Here is a 14,832-nt window from a genome sequence, read left to right as displayed (position 1 = left end):
AGCCATCATTTCTCCCTCCACCTGCTCAGGGCGTAATGAGTGCTCCCTGCCCCTGAGTGCTCCTTGGCAAGGCATGTAAAGGACAAGAGGAAAGGTTACACAGCTGGACCAAGATGTGCCGGGCCTGTGGTCCCTTCTGGCTGCTCTCTTCCAGTCTCCATGGAGACGTACAGCTTCCGTAGGGAGCTCTGGTGGATCTTCATCAGAGAGGAGGTGCAAGCTCAGACAATCATCAGACAGTCTGCAAATGCCTTCCCTGGCCCACGACCCATGCCCATAACTGTGCTGCACAGAAGACAGTGAAGAATGGCAACTGTCTTGCTTTTTTTCCCCTTAATGTGCTGGGAATGGAACCTAGGTACCATTCTGCCTCTGGACTCCATTCCTAACAAGGGTGATGATCACGGAGTGATAGGTAGGCTAGAGGAAAGCTCCAGCCTTCCTAATCAGTGCTGCCTCTCATATGGAAAGCTGAGCACTGAGCTCCTGACTCAGCTGACTCCAGCACAGACGCCAGAGTCATCTGCGAAGAAAGAACCTCAACTGAGGAAATGCCCTGTCAGATTGGCCTGTGGGCAAGTCTGTGGTACATTTTCTCAACTGATGACTGATGTTGGAGAGCCCAGCTCACCTTGAGAGGGGACACCCCTGGGATGTTGGTCCTGGGTGCTTTAAGAATATAGGCCGAGCAAGCCATAGTCAGCATTCCTCTATGGTTCTGTATCAGCTCCTGCCTTCAGGATTGTGTCCTTCCCTCAGTGATGAACAATATATTACCTGGAAGTATGAGATGAAGTAAGCCCTTTCTTTACAAGCTAGTTTTGGACAATGTTGTTTTGTCACAGCAATATGAACACCGAGTAAGACAGGTATGGGGAGGACTTGTTCATTTTGAAAATCTTGAAATTTTTTTGAAAAAAAATTTTTATATGTATGGGTGTATCATCTGATGGTTAGGGTTATGGTATATATACCATATGCATACAGTGTCCAGAAGCCAGAAAAGGGTACCAAACCCCTGGACCTGAAGTTATAGATGGTTGTTAGCCACCATACGCATGCTGGGAACCAAACCTTTATTTTCTGAATGGTCAGATGGTGCTCTTAGCCACTGAGCTATCTCTCCATCCAAAAATCTTTAAAAATGTTATTACATTTTATTTATGAATTTGTCTGTGCACATGTATATATTGGCACGTGTGGCAGTCAAAGGACAACTTTGAGAACCTGGGGAGTTGGTTCCTTCCTTCCACCATATGGAAAGGAGTGGCTGAACTCAGGCTGTCAAGCTTGGCAGCAAGCACCTTTCCATGACCATCTTGCCAGCCTCAGGTTCTATTTTTATAATTACTAGAAAAACTTACTTTCTAATTCACAACTGTCAAAGCTGGTTTCATGACAAAATATGACATTTCCTAAGTATCAAGAGAATTCCATAAAGGGCTCTAAATTCGAAGCAACAGCCACAGATCAATGAAGTGCCAGGAAGACAAAGCTATTTTTGAAACAAGGCAGCAAGCCAGGAGACCAGGGATGGTCTGCCCAAGGCCTTCCAAATGGGAAACCATCCAAGTTCTAGACTCCTCTCCAACAGAGAGAAATTGAGGAGAGAAGTTCTGGCCTCCTACGTAGCATGGAGACATAAAAAGGGCCGCACAGCTTACACACGGTTACGTACACAGAGCAGAGTAAAGTGTATGCCGTCGCCTTGCTTCAGCTCTAACAATGCAACACTGTTTGAGCAATCCACTGCTGGAGAGAACACTTGGCAGACAGTGACAGACTTCATTCCACGTTCTCATTAAAGGGAGGGTGAGGGGGTTGGAGTGTTGAGGACTTGGAGATAGTGGTCTGGATTGTCATATAGGACATCCCTGGAGAGTTGGTCTATAGTTTCAGCTAATCAGTTGTTAATACCATTTTGTGTTTGGTGAAATGGCACAGTCTTCATCTACAATGTGACTGGATTGGGAATCACCAAGGTGACACAACTCTGGAGCACGGCTTTGTGGGTATTTCCAGAGAGATTTAACTGAGGCAAGAAGACTTGCTGTCAATGTAGGTGGTACCATATCATGGCCTAGGGTCCTAGACTAAATGAAGGAAGGGGAGAGGCAGGTGATCATCAACATGCTTCTTTCTCTGTTTCCTGCTCCTCCCAGATGGGGTGAGGTGAGGACCAACCACATGTTCCTGCTGCCATCCACTTCAAACAAACGGCCCTTCCTTTAAGCTGTTGTTGGGTACTTTATCACAACAAGAAGGTAACTAGCATTGGGCCCTTCTGAGTGTCTGTCCCAAGGTGGCCAGGCTATAGTTGCTACTGCAAGCTGACAGCAGCAGAAATGATGGAAACCCACAGAGGAAAGAAAATTTTAAACAGCTTTTGAGCCATGACTCAGGTCGATGTACTTCTTTGAGGAAACTTCTAGAGCTGCCCTTCCAATGCTGCTGCTGACCAATCTCAACGAGGGAGGTAAGGCACCAGCTGGCCCTTGTCACTCTCATGCTCCACATCCTCCCTACAGGTGACAATTCTTCTTGCACTATCAAAGATCATTCCAACAAAAGAGGGCCCCAGAGGCAGGGGACAGACAGTGATTCTGATGGGCTGGCTCTATGGTAGTCTCTCTGCTCTCCCCTGTCCACCTGGCTCAGCGGCCTAGATTAATGCTCTGCACCCACAGCTGGGGTCACAGCTTCACCTTCACTTGCTTAACAGCTGTTACCACACCAGGCCCTTCTGGAGCACACACAACTGAGTCAATGATGTAAGAAAGTGTTAAGTCATTTTACAGTGGACCCTGCACTATGAGGGAAACGAGGAGGCCTGAACCTGGTGAAACTGGTCTGCAGGTGAGGGGTGGGCATAGTGACTTTAACCATGTGCATATTTAGGGGAAGCAGTAATTGAAGCAACAGGAATGTACAGCATTCTAAGGGACAGAGAAGGCAGGGCTGGGAAGCCAGAAAGGGTCAACTCAGAGGCAATGAGGAACCTCTTAGGATCTTAATTCTTTAAACAAATCTGCAAAGTACTGGCACTCTTGAAGCTCTCTCACTGGACAGGCTTTTGAGCACAAACCTTTGCTTGCTTGGGACACACCTTGTAGGAAACTGCCCTGTTCAGGACAGGTATGGATGGGTCAAGATGGTGCCCACCAAGCAACACAGGCAGGGCATCCCAGGGGTCTCCAGGGACCCCACAGACAGGTTTGGCATCAGCACAACTAGAGGTAACAGCCCATGCTCACAAGCCCTTAGAGATGCACTCCAATGTCTTTAGTTCCTGTATAAATAAAACCCAACAGCAACAGGAACTAAAGACATCGGAGGCTTTAAAGGCAGTGTGCCATGTCTTTCTGGAGGAGGTAGGGGAGGCATCCTTCACCACCTGCTGGGTCTCTGACCTCCTCCTAAGTGGTACAGCTGTGGAGCCACTCAACACCGTGGCTGCCACTGTCTTCCTTTTGCTACAGCTTGTTCCAGAAAGATCCGCATGGCGGTTGTGCACTGCTTGCAAACTGGCCAGTAAGAGGAAAGGTGTCATGAGGACCTTTACCATCACCCCTTTCTCCACAATCTGCAGCTGAGCTCTGAAATGGCAACAGCAAAGAAACTAAAAGCTCCCACAAAGTAATGGAGATTAGCTGTCACCACCAGCAGTGACCGTGAACGCTGTTTAAAATCTATGTCTGCTTCTACATTTTAAAAATGGATAGCAGCTGGGTGGTAAAGGGATTGGGGAAAATGTACCATCAAGATTCACGTGTGTGTGTGTGTGTGTGTGTGTGTGTGTGTGTGTGTGTGTGTGTGTCTGTCTGCCTGTCTGCCTGCCTGCCTGCCTGCCTGCCTGCCTGCCTACAGAAGCCAGAAGTGTCAGATCTCCTAAAACTGGAATTATAGGCAGATGTGAGCAACCTGATATGGGTTCTGGGAACTGAACCTGGGTCCTCTGTGAGAGCAGCAAGAGCTCTTAGCCACTGAGCCATCTCTCCAGCCCCCAAGATTCACTTTTAACAACTACTTTCATGTCCAGCTGGAAGAAACCTGTAGAAAAAAGAAACTGAGGAAATCAGCATGCAGCAGGTATATCCTCCAGGTCCTTTGAGCCTCCCCTTACCAGCCCATCTGAGCCCTGACTCCTTGGTAGGACACTGGCAGTGGAGAGGAGGACTGGGCCTCCATCGGGTGAAATATTCTCTCACCTGGAGAATTCAGGCTATAGAAGAGCACAAGTATTGACTACCTCTGCCCCAAGCCTGGGGTTCAAGAGGACTAGGGTCCTACAGGCAAACACACACCCAAGTGAGCAGGTGTGAGACACATTATTCTAGAGCACAGTGTGAGGGTATAGAAAGTGAAGTCTGAAGACAGACACCCTGCACTGAACAAAAGATCCTAAAAGTGTCGTCAAACACTCTTGACATTGCTGCACAGCAACTGTGTAGGGCATGGCTAAACCACAAACATGAGGCAAGAAAAATAATGGTCACATGGTCGACACACAGAACACAATGTCAGGACTTCTCAGCTCTTGGTATGGTTGAGGGTTTTATTTAGCTATCTGGTCTCATCACAAACTCTAGGCAATTTAGGCTACCCTACCAGACATGGCTTCCTCATCCCTAAATATCACCTCCTTACCTGGGTATGTACGCTGCATCGATGGAGGTGGCCAAATGAAAGCAACCACATTTCCTGGGTTTTGTCCTGTGTCCACAGCAAAGCCTGCCCACAGCGGGGAAGTCACTGCTTCCTGTTGCTATGAGGACATCCATGTTCACAAAATAGAGGAGACTTGTCCCAGTCACTCTGTGCAACCAGCAAGGCTAAGGCAGGAAGGACGCTGATGTCCCTGCTACCATCTCACACAGGTGCTGTGGATGCTGCTGCATCCTGAGCCAAGCCTGACCTTGAACTGTGGGTCTTAATTTTGAGATTATAATTACATCCTTTCTCCTTCCTCACAAACTCTCCGGTGTATCCCTCAACTTGTTCTCTTTCAACTCTATCTTTTTCTGTAATTGTTGTTACACACGCCCCTCTAAATATATAAACAAACCCTGTTCAGTTTGTAAAATGTTATTTTTATGTATGTTTTCAGGGCTGTCAATTTGTATTTTATTTGTTTGTTTTTGATCTGTGTGATCCTGGATGGTCTTGAACTCATAGGCATGCCCCTGTCTCTGCCTCCTCAGTGCTGTAATTAAACGTTTGCACCACCTTGCCTGGCTCTTCCTTTATTTCTTTTTATGTTTGTTTATTTGTTTTTTTTTTTTTTCAATCAGGGTTTCTCTGTGTATCCCTGGCTGTGCTGGAAACCCTGTGTAGACCAGGCTAGCCTCAAACTCAGAGATCCACCTGCCTCTGCTGAAATCAAAGGCATGCACCACCACTGTTCAGCACTTTTCTTTATTTTTTAATCTTAAACCTACTACATGAACTATTGCAACTAAGTCCTTAGCACAACCATCGAACTATTATAACTAACTATTATAACTAACTACTTAAGTACATCCCAAGCGTCTGACTATGGAAAGCTTAACCTTGGAGCCATGTTCACAGTCACACAGTGGAAAAGATATCCCCTTCTTCAGAGTCTGTAGAATCTCAGATAAGAAAGCAAGTGTGGGGCTGCAGAGATAGCGGAATTAAAAGCACTTATTTTTGTAAAGGACCCAAGTTCAGTACCCAGCACCTATATGGTAGCTCACAGCCATCTGTAGCTCCAGTTCCAGCATATGTGTTATCTCTTCTGACCAATATGGTCCCCAAGCGTCTCTGTGTGTGTGTGTGTGTGTGTGTGTACACATATATGTATAAATATGTATATACACATATACACACATATGTGTGTATGTGTACATGTATATCTGTAGGAAAGATAATTAAATCTAAGAAAAAACTTAAAGTACTGTGAGAATTTCTGAGAGCTTCACAGCACAAGTGAATCTACACTGAATGATCCTAGGCCTGAAAAAGAGTCAAACAAGGATTCAAACGGCTTCTCCCTTCAGTTAACACTCCCATTAACACCCTCAGACACACTGAGAAGGATGTGATTCGAAGTCCAGTCAACTGACAATGACAGCTAGTCCCCCAATGTCAACAACTGCTCCAGAACTCCTCACAGAACTGGACTAGGATCATGGACTGATCTGACTGTAACCCGACCACAGTTATATACTCTGTCAGCTACACAAATCCCGACCCTCTCCTGTCTACAGAAGACAAAGCCTTCACCCATCTCCTGTAGACACACTTGGAGTCATTAAACCTCTCTGTTTCTCCCTGAACTGACTTTCTGCCCTTACCACTACTTACCTGTCACACTGGGACAGGTGGCTGACCCTAGTTGACTGGGATACCTGAGTACCAGGAGTATTGCCCTAAAATTCTGGCCGCATCATCTGTGACTGCACTGAGCCCACAGGTCTGCCAGGCTGGGTGCCAGGCTACAGAAGCATAAGAAAGCCTGACACCTGCCCCCTCTGAACACAGAAGGCCATCAGCAGATCGGAGAAGCACACTGCTCCGCCGCAGCCTCCTCCTCGAGCAGCACGACCAGACAGCTATGCGTGGAGTGGGTCAAGGGAGCTTTACTCTCCAATCAACTCTCGTATGACCCAAAACTGCTTTAAAATAAGGCTTATTAACTTTAAAAAAAAAAAGAGTTTCTGACATTAAGTCTGTGGGGTTATAGCCTCTGCACCCTACATGGGCAGGGCAGGGATTAATTAGTAAGTCATAAGAAAGCCTCCAACCATTTGCCTTTTAAGCTATAAATCCTGGAGTTTTGAATTCATCAGATTATTACTTTGAGCAATGTTCAGAAAAGTCCTAAATTTTCAAACAAATACAGCACTTTGTGGATATTCTACAAGGTCGCACGGGAGGCACAGGGCCTGAACCCAAGGAGAGGATTGCACAGGGCAAGTGTAAGGCTCTTCTAAAAATAGCCTGTGATGCTCCACCACCCCACTGGGGGTGAAACTGAGGAGAATCCACAGCAAACCAGGCATCTCTAGGATAGCTGCTGACATGTAATCTTGTGGCCACGTGTTACTGTGCACACCAGCCAGACCCAAAGCAGATCAACAGATGGCTCCTGTCACATGGGGCTGGTTAGCAAACACACATGAGGAGAGAGAGGAGCAGACACTCTCCTAAATAGCCTTTGGACTGGTCATCACCTTTCATGCATGCTCCTTCATCAATCCGAAGGGGACTGCTTTCCCAGTTCCCCAAAGCACAGTTCCAGTAATTCAGCTCCACATTAGACAAGAATTAGTAGACCCAGGCTGCCATAATGAAGGGTCTCAGACCAGGGGCCTCAACAGACATTTCTGTTCTTCAGGCCAAGATGAAGGTGCCATGCCAACTCCGCTCTCAGTGGCTAGCAGGTTTCTGACTTTTCTCTGCACATTTCTCTACGTGTGTCTCTTCTTATGAGAATACAAATCCTATGGGATTAAAATATCATAGAATATTAATTAATTCTTTATGGACTCTACCACTAAGTGCTGTCTCGTGGTGGTTAGGACTTCAGCATGTAAATACGGGGAGGATCTATCCATCCCCAGCCTTCAGGGCTGTACCTTGTACCATTCTCTTGTGCAAGTCCAGGCAGTGTGTGCTGCCAGTGAGCAGCCATGGATTCCGGAAGTGCAGAGGGTGCAGGAGCCTCACAAGGAGGCTCAGTCCTTCTCTCCCCTCACGCTAAGCTACAGAGGGATGTGGAGGGGAAAAGCTGCAGTCAATCTCCAGTTCAGGACACTTGAATCCCAGTGCCCAGAAGGAAAGGTCACAATACCAGCTCCAGGTCACAGAGCAAAGAGGACCAAACATCCACCTCAGACAGCAAATGAGCCTCTCCCACACTGCAGCTCTTTGTCTTCACAGCCCCCCAGGCCAGGTATACTAGATGTTCTGAATAAAACAATAAAACACACGTTGGAAAACACACCCATAATAAGCCAGAGGTGGCAGAGGTCCAGCCACAAGCTGACAAAATTTCTTTCCTAGCAGAATTCTCTAAACACAGTAACCTTCCAGCCCTTAATGTAAAACCTTAGTTTAAACAGCGGGGCTGGGGAAAGGACTCTGGTGTTAGGAGCTGGAATCTCTTTTAAAGAACCCGAGTTCAATTCCCAGCATGCTTATGGTGGCTTGCAACTGTTTTCAACTCTAGTCCTAGGGGATCCAACACTATCTTCTGGCCTCTAAGGGCACCAGGCTCATACATGGTGCACGTATACAGAGGCGAAACACCCATACATATAAAATTTAAGCAAATCTTTTTTTTTTTTGGGGGGGGGGGGTTGAGACAGGGTTTCTCTGTATAGCCCTGGCTGTTCTGGAACTCATTCTGTAGACCAGGCTGGCCTCCAACTCAGAAATCCACCTGCCTCACCTCCCAAGTACTGGGATTAAAGGCGTGTGCCACCACGCCCGGCTAAGCAAATCTTTAAGAGCCAACCAAACACCATAAGGGTGTCAAGAACGGTGCCCTGCCTCTCTGGTTCCTCTGCACTAAGAGTCACTTCCAGTGTCACCTCTGTTCTTCAATGCACAGGTTCCTGTGAGATACAGAAACAAGACTCCTGCTAGTCCTGGATCTACCTTCCCTGTTCATCTGTTGTTTCCTAGTACATGCAAACATGTTACAAATGCCGTAACACATGCTCATTACACGCAGCAGCACGTGCTCATCATTACATGCCATCACAAGTGCTCATAACTACACTAACTTGCATTTTTATGTCTTGATTAAAGGGACTGTAGCCAGCGCAGGCTCAAGCATGGCAAACATGGCTCTGGCCATTTCCCCCAAGTCCCTCTGCCTTGCTAAAAAAAAAAAAAAAAAAAAAAAAATCATTAGATTACATTCCTAAAGACAGCCACCAAGGACTATTCCATTATTTGGCTGTTTCTTCCTCCTGAAGCTGACTACCAAGGTCCAGCTATCAAAGTACTAAAGTCCAGCAATTAAAAGTATGCTTTGGCTGCTCTAATTAACATGCACAATGAAAATGAAACACCTCATTCTAACATGGAGTTTCCCCTTTTACCATTATAAACTGCCATTTTCCTATGTGCCACATCTGTCTCCTCTCTATTCAGAGGTAGTCCTTTGTGTCCACAACCCCCTCCCCAGGGACAAATATCTCTGTCCTGCCACTCCCTTGTTCCCTTTCCCTTCTCCCTCATCTGTGATGTCTTTGTCTCTTATTCCCTGCCCTTTGTTTCTCTGTGCTGAGAACTTGGTCTTCCGGTGTTGTACTGGCTAGTTTTGTGTCAACTTGACACAGCTGGAGTTATCACAGAGAAAGGAGCTTCAGTTGAGGAAATGCCTCCATGAGATCCAACTGTAAGGCATTTTCTTAACTAGTGATCAAGTGGGGCGGTCCCCTTGTGGGTGGTGCCATCTCTGGGCTGGTAGTCTTGGTTCTATAAGAGAGCAGGTTGAGCAAGCCAGGGGAAGCAAGTCAGTAAAGAACATCCCTCCATGACCTCTGCATCAGCTCCTGCTCCCTGACCTGCTTGAGTTCCAGTCCTGACTTCCTTTGGTGATGAACAGCAGTATGGAAGTGTAAGCTGAATAAACCCTTTCCTTCCCAACTTGCTTCTTGGTCATGATGTTTGTGCAGGAATAGAAACCCTAACTAAGACAGGTGTGCTAAGCCAATATGAATTCCTTTCATTGGCTGACTCCAAGAGAAGCTCGTGTAGAGCAGCAGTGTGTTCTGTACCATGTGGGTCTCTCCAGTCTCTCCCCAAGGATGTGAGCTGCCACGTGGCATTACCTCCACACTCTAACATCACTAGCTCCATCTGTCTTCCCACGCTCTTACTGCCAGATATGCGGATACGCGGCACGTCTAAATGCTGTAGGCCCAACAGCATAATTATGTACATATTCTCTGTAAAGTTGCTTCTTCGGAAGATCATTAGAAAGAAGGAAAGAGCTTTGCACTGTAAAGGCTTTGCAACTGCATAATTACCTTTACAGGCACTTTGCTTTCTCTGTTCTCCGCCAACCTGAAATTACTGTTGTCATTTCCTTTAAGCCTTTGGTACTTCCAACAGGGCAGTGTTCTAGCAATCCTGGGTAGTTGTTGGTTTGGGCGTTTTGTTCTTTTAACTGTCAGTCGACCTTCATCTCTGAGGATAAGCTTGGCTGTGTAAGACACTGGGTTGACTCTCTGCTTCCCCCCAGCACGCTTTCTAAGAAGTCAGCTGTTAACTCTCCTGAGCTCTCTGCTACTCAGTCAGACCCCTTACCATCAGCCTTGGCACGGATCTTTTGAGTCTGACCAACTTGGAGTTAAGTGTATTTCTTGGATGTATGGATGAATTTGGGGGTTTCTAGCATGTTCTCTAGCTGACGCCTTTGACTATCTCCCCTCCTGACATGTCTGAGGCTCCATTTACTTTCTCAGTATCTGGATCAGATACTCTCATAATTCACCTTTAAGTCAGGTCCAAAGGAAACTCTATTTTTCCAAGAGGAAACTGGCTATCTGTGGTGTCCATTAGCATACCAAAGCTCACAATGGCCCCCAGGCCCCTCAGCACCACAAGGACCTCCAACACACTTTTGCCCCGCCCCTCCGGCTCTACAGGCACCCAGCTCACAGGCTTCCCACCCTACTCATTCTCCTTATAAACCCGCTATTTTAGCTCTGTTCCCTCTGTCTCCCTCCCCACCCCAGCCTCCCCATGCCTGCTTCCCTCATGACCAGGTCCAATCTGCAGGCCATGTTCAGCCTACTACCTTCTCTCTCTACCCTGGACTCTTCCAGATGCCTCTCCCTCGTATCTGCAATAAAAACTCTTTTCCTTCGCCACACCGTGGAGCAGTCATGTTGTCAGTTTATACCATCAGTGGATGGTTTCCTTCTGCCAATTAATACCTACAATTACAAGCCTCTGGTGGATTTTCATTTTAGAATTCTTGAGTGTCCATTTAGTTATTCTGCTTTGTTTCTTAGTTTGTTTAACTAATTGTCTTCTTAATGACATTTCTATTTGGAAAGGCGCTGCCACCACAACTTTCTTTAAGCATTACTTCTTTAATGGTGTGAAGTCTTTAAGTCCAACAACTGGGCCCTCTCCTCCCTTGGGCAGCAACTGTGGCCAACTGCTTTGACTGTCCTACAGCTTTGTCTTGTAGCACCTGTGGGTCCTGGAACTGTCTCCTCTAGGGCATCCTTTTCTTTGTTTGTTCTTCAGTGATGTTGTGGGGCCAGTTCAGTGAATTCTGCACTCTCTGTCTCTCCACACCACAGTCAGCTCTAATGCTGTTCCTTGGGAGAATAGTCTTGAGTATACAAAACAGCCCCTCTGGGTGACAACAGCTTTATCTGAGCTAGCATACACTCACTCTAGATCTCAACCATGCACACACTGGTGAGGCTTAGCCAGGTCAATGGCTTTGTGCAGAGTGCTGGTGTTTTCAGTCTTCACATCCCGTTGTGCTTACTCAACAAAACTGTCAAGTCACTTCTCACGAGGGAGAGACAGGGAACGTGGCTCCTTCGTTCAGAACGACTCCTCCATGATATACAGGATGCTGAGTGAGGTGCTCTCCTTGACTCACTCCAGGCTTCACTTCCTCGAATGGAATCTCTGTTCTCAAACCACTATGTTAACAGGTGACAGACAGATGGCCAGGATCTCAGCCTGGGGCAGGGCCTCCAACCTACAAGTGGGCTCTAGACAAGCTCCCTGGAGTTGAGTCTCTGCCACCTGGAGGTTCAGCAGGAGGAAAGAATGAGCCAGCGCTCCCGCGCTGAAGCCACGGCCACTGTGCTTACTGACACAAGAGATTTTCACAAATATGTGTCTCCTCTTTTGCTGTGTATCTTTTAGGACACTTGCCAGACATTTTAACTGAGAGCTTTCTTAAAATAATTTTGAAGCAGGGCAGAATGGTCGGGACAACTAAAGGGCACGACAGCCTAACATGCCATGGTCCCCTTAAACAACAGGACTTCTTCACATGCTCTTAGCCTGTCTCCCCTAGCAGGAGCTAAGCCATGCACTTAGAAAGTCATGGTTTTGATTTTTTAAATAAAGCCACTCAGACACAAGTTCTACTTTACAAGTAACTTGTAAAGTATGAGAAAAAAACTGTCCTTGTGTGAAGTGTGTACTCACAGGTCCTCAGGCAGCTGGAAGGGCAGACAACCACACACACCCTTCATAAGTAAAAGCTCTCAGGAAGCTCCAACAGAGGGCTCTTTTCAACAGGGGCCGCTCTCTGAGGAGGTCAGAAAGGTGCTAATTACATTTGTGAGAGAGTAGCCAGTATTTTCTTAAAAGCTAATATTACACCGTCCCCAGGGCAGAACCTGGTACTCACATCACAGAGAGCTGGGAAAGTGGGGCTATCAACTAACCACATCTATCACAGGCAGTTGGAGGGACCCCTGAGGCTGAAACTCTCGGTGATGCCACTGTCCACAACACCAGGACAGACAGACATAGGGAACTGGCTCCCACGCATACTTGCCCTGACATGCAGGAAATGCAGAGCTAGGCTGGACCCTGATGCTCCTCCATCCCCAAACTCTTCATCTATGAGACAGGAATGATCAGTAACTTCCAAAGTCAATACTCAGCATATATAGCTGCTGTGACTCTACACAGAGGCCCTGGTAGGTTCTATGTTCCATATGACTGCCTCTACATGTGAATGACTAATGCTGGAAGGTCCAAGCTCAGACAAGGTCTTTGTTCCTTGTACAGGTCCCACGAACACCACACTCCAGGGTCAGCTTTGGCCTGTGCTTCCCCTGGGACCTGACTGTGATCAGACAGAACCAAGCCATCTTTAGGAAGGTCCAGAGTCTCCAGTGTCCTGCCCTTGGAACCCTTTTCAGATGTCCTCCTAGTCAGCTGACAGAACAGAGTGATGAGTAAAACAGAAATAAGTGACAACCATCTGTTATCCTGGGCCTCCAAGAAACAACAGCTCAGTAAAGCCAACTCCCCCAGGCATGAGGCTGTTACCCAGGGGAACATCTGACCGCTGCTTCTACACAGTCTGATCCAGTGTGGCTAGCACTCTGAGGGCAGAGCAGCTGGACTGGTTAGTAGACACTAGCTGGGTAAGCATGAAGACTTTGGCACACACCTGTAACCCCAGTGTTGGAGACGCAGACACAGGAGGATCCCTGGAGGCCCTGCATTTCCAGCCAGTCTGAGTCTTCAAGCACTAGTTTCAATAAGAGATATTCTCTCAAAAAATAAGGTGGAGGTTTGGAGCGACCACTCAGCAGTTATGAGCATTTACTGATCCTCCAGAGGACCCAGACTCAGTTTCCAGCATCCACATGGTGGCTCACAAACATCTGTAATTCCAGTTCCAAAGGATCCATGCCTTTTCTGACCTTTGCTTGCTCCTCATACACACACCCATTATAGACACACTCAGGTGTACACATACACACACACACACACACACACACACACACACACACACACACACACTATTAAAAGCAAACCACACTTCCTAGCTTGCTTTTCCTGTTGTCATGATAAGCATCATGACCAAAGGTGGAGAGGAAAGGGTCAATCTGGCATATGCTTCCAGGTCACAGTCTAGCTTTGAGGGAAGTTGGGACAGGAATTCAAGGCAGTAACCGAAGCAGAAACCGTGATGTTTTGAAAGCTGCTTACTAGCTTGCTCTGTTTGCTTTTTTTGTACAGCCCAGCCCATTTGCCTAGGCATGGTGCTGCCTACAGTAAGCCCCCCACCACTACCCCCTCACTGCCCCACCAGCAATCATGAAGATAATTCCTTACAGATAGGTCAATCAGGAGGAGGAAATTCTTTAACTGGGGTTTCTTTTCTTTCTCTCTTTTTCTTCATTTTTTGGGGGTTGGTGAAAGGCTCTAGTTTGTCAAGCTAACAATAAAAACCAACCAGCATACCATACTAGAAAACAATACATTAGATCCTTTTATCTTAAGAACTACTCTGAAAAGACTCCCAACAGTTGACAATAAGAGCACAGACTCCACCCTACCCATGACTAGTGTGTCCCCAAGTCCCCCCACCTGGGCACTGCTTGCTGCCTATTTGCCCGCAGGGAGGATGCCTGTGGCTCGGGAACACAACCACGCAGAGGGCCCATCTCTTGAGTTATATATGCCAGGGTCGTATTAAATGCACCTGGCTTTCTGTTCTTTTCTGTCTTCAATGCCCCCCCACTCTTGTCCACTGAAATGTGCCAGTGCTTCCTGGCTGTGGGGCAGAGAATCTAAGCCTCCCAGAGAAGTAAGTGTGAAAGCTCTAAAGAGAACAGGGATAGGACAGACCAGGACAGAGGGGCTTATGTCTGCCCCCAGCCCACCCTGTGCGAGGTCCCAGTTGGGTGCTCATGAGGCTCTTCTGACATGGCTGTCACCATACTACCATGTCAGTGGTCAGCAGATGCCGAGATAGAAACCTTTCCCCAAATCAAATGTGTGTGCCACCTGACTACATTACATTCCATAATACGAAATTCTCCAAAGGGCACAAAGCTCATGCCCCTGCCCCAGCCCCATTTTCCTTTTGGAACTACAGCTCGGTTTTCATTAACTGGGTCTCGACTGCAGCTGGCTCCTGACAGGACCTACTATTCCTACCATCAACCTGTCTGACCCAGTTTGAGTTTTCTTCATTTATTCCCATAAAAGAGAGAAATATAACCTCATTTCATATCCCAGTGTGATATTTTAATCTAGGAAGCTATCATTAGAACGCCTATCTCCCTTGGAACATGCTTTTGTTTTGTAAGCAGAAAGAGTCCACACATTGTAAAATAGTAATTTCAG

At 47.0% G+C, this 14,832-nt stretch overlaps 1 protein-coding gene across 17 annotated transcripts in view; it reads right to left on the bottom strand.

The window, feature by feature from the left end:
• Inpp4a (inositol polyphosphate-4-phosphatase, type I) overlaps positions 1–14,832 on the bottom strand; it is a 110,914-nt gene that overhangs the window by 61,566 nt on the left and 34,516 nt on the right. The gene's annotated exons all lie outside the window — the stretch shown is intronic.

The sequence above is a fragment of the Mus musculus genome, chromosome 1, assembly GCF_000001635.26.
Source record: "Mus musculus strain C57BL/6J chromosome 1, GRCm38.p6 C57BL/6J".
Taxonomy (NCBI): domain Eukaryota; kingdom Metazoa; phylum Chordata; class Mammalia; order Rodentia; family Muridae; genus Mus; species Mus musculus.
The sequence above is the reverse complement of the archived record's forward strand: the minus strand, read 5'-3'. Positions and strand labels throughout refer to the sequence as shown.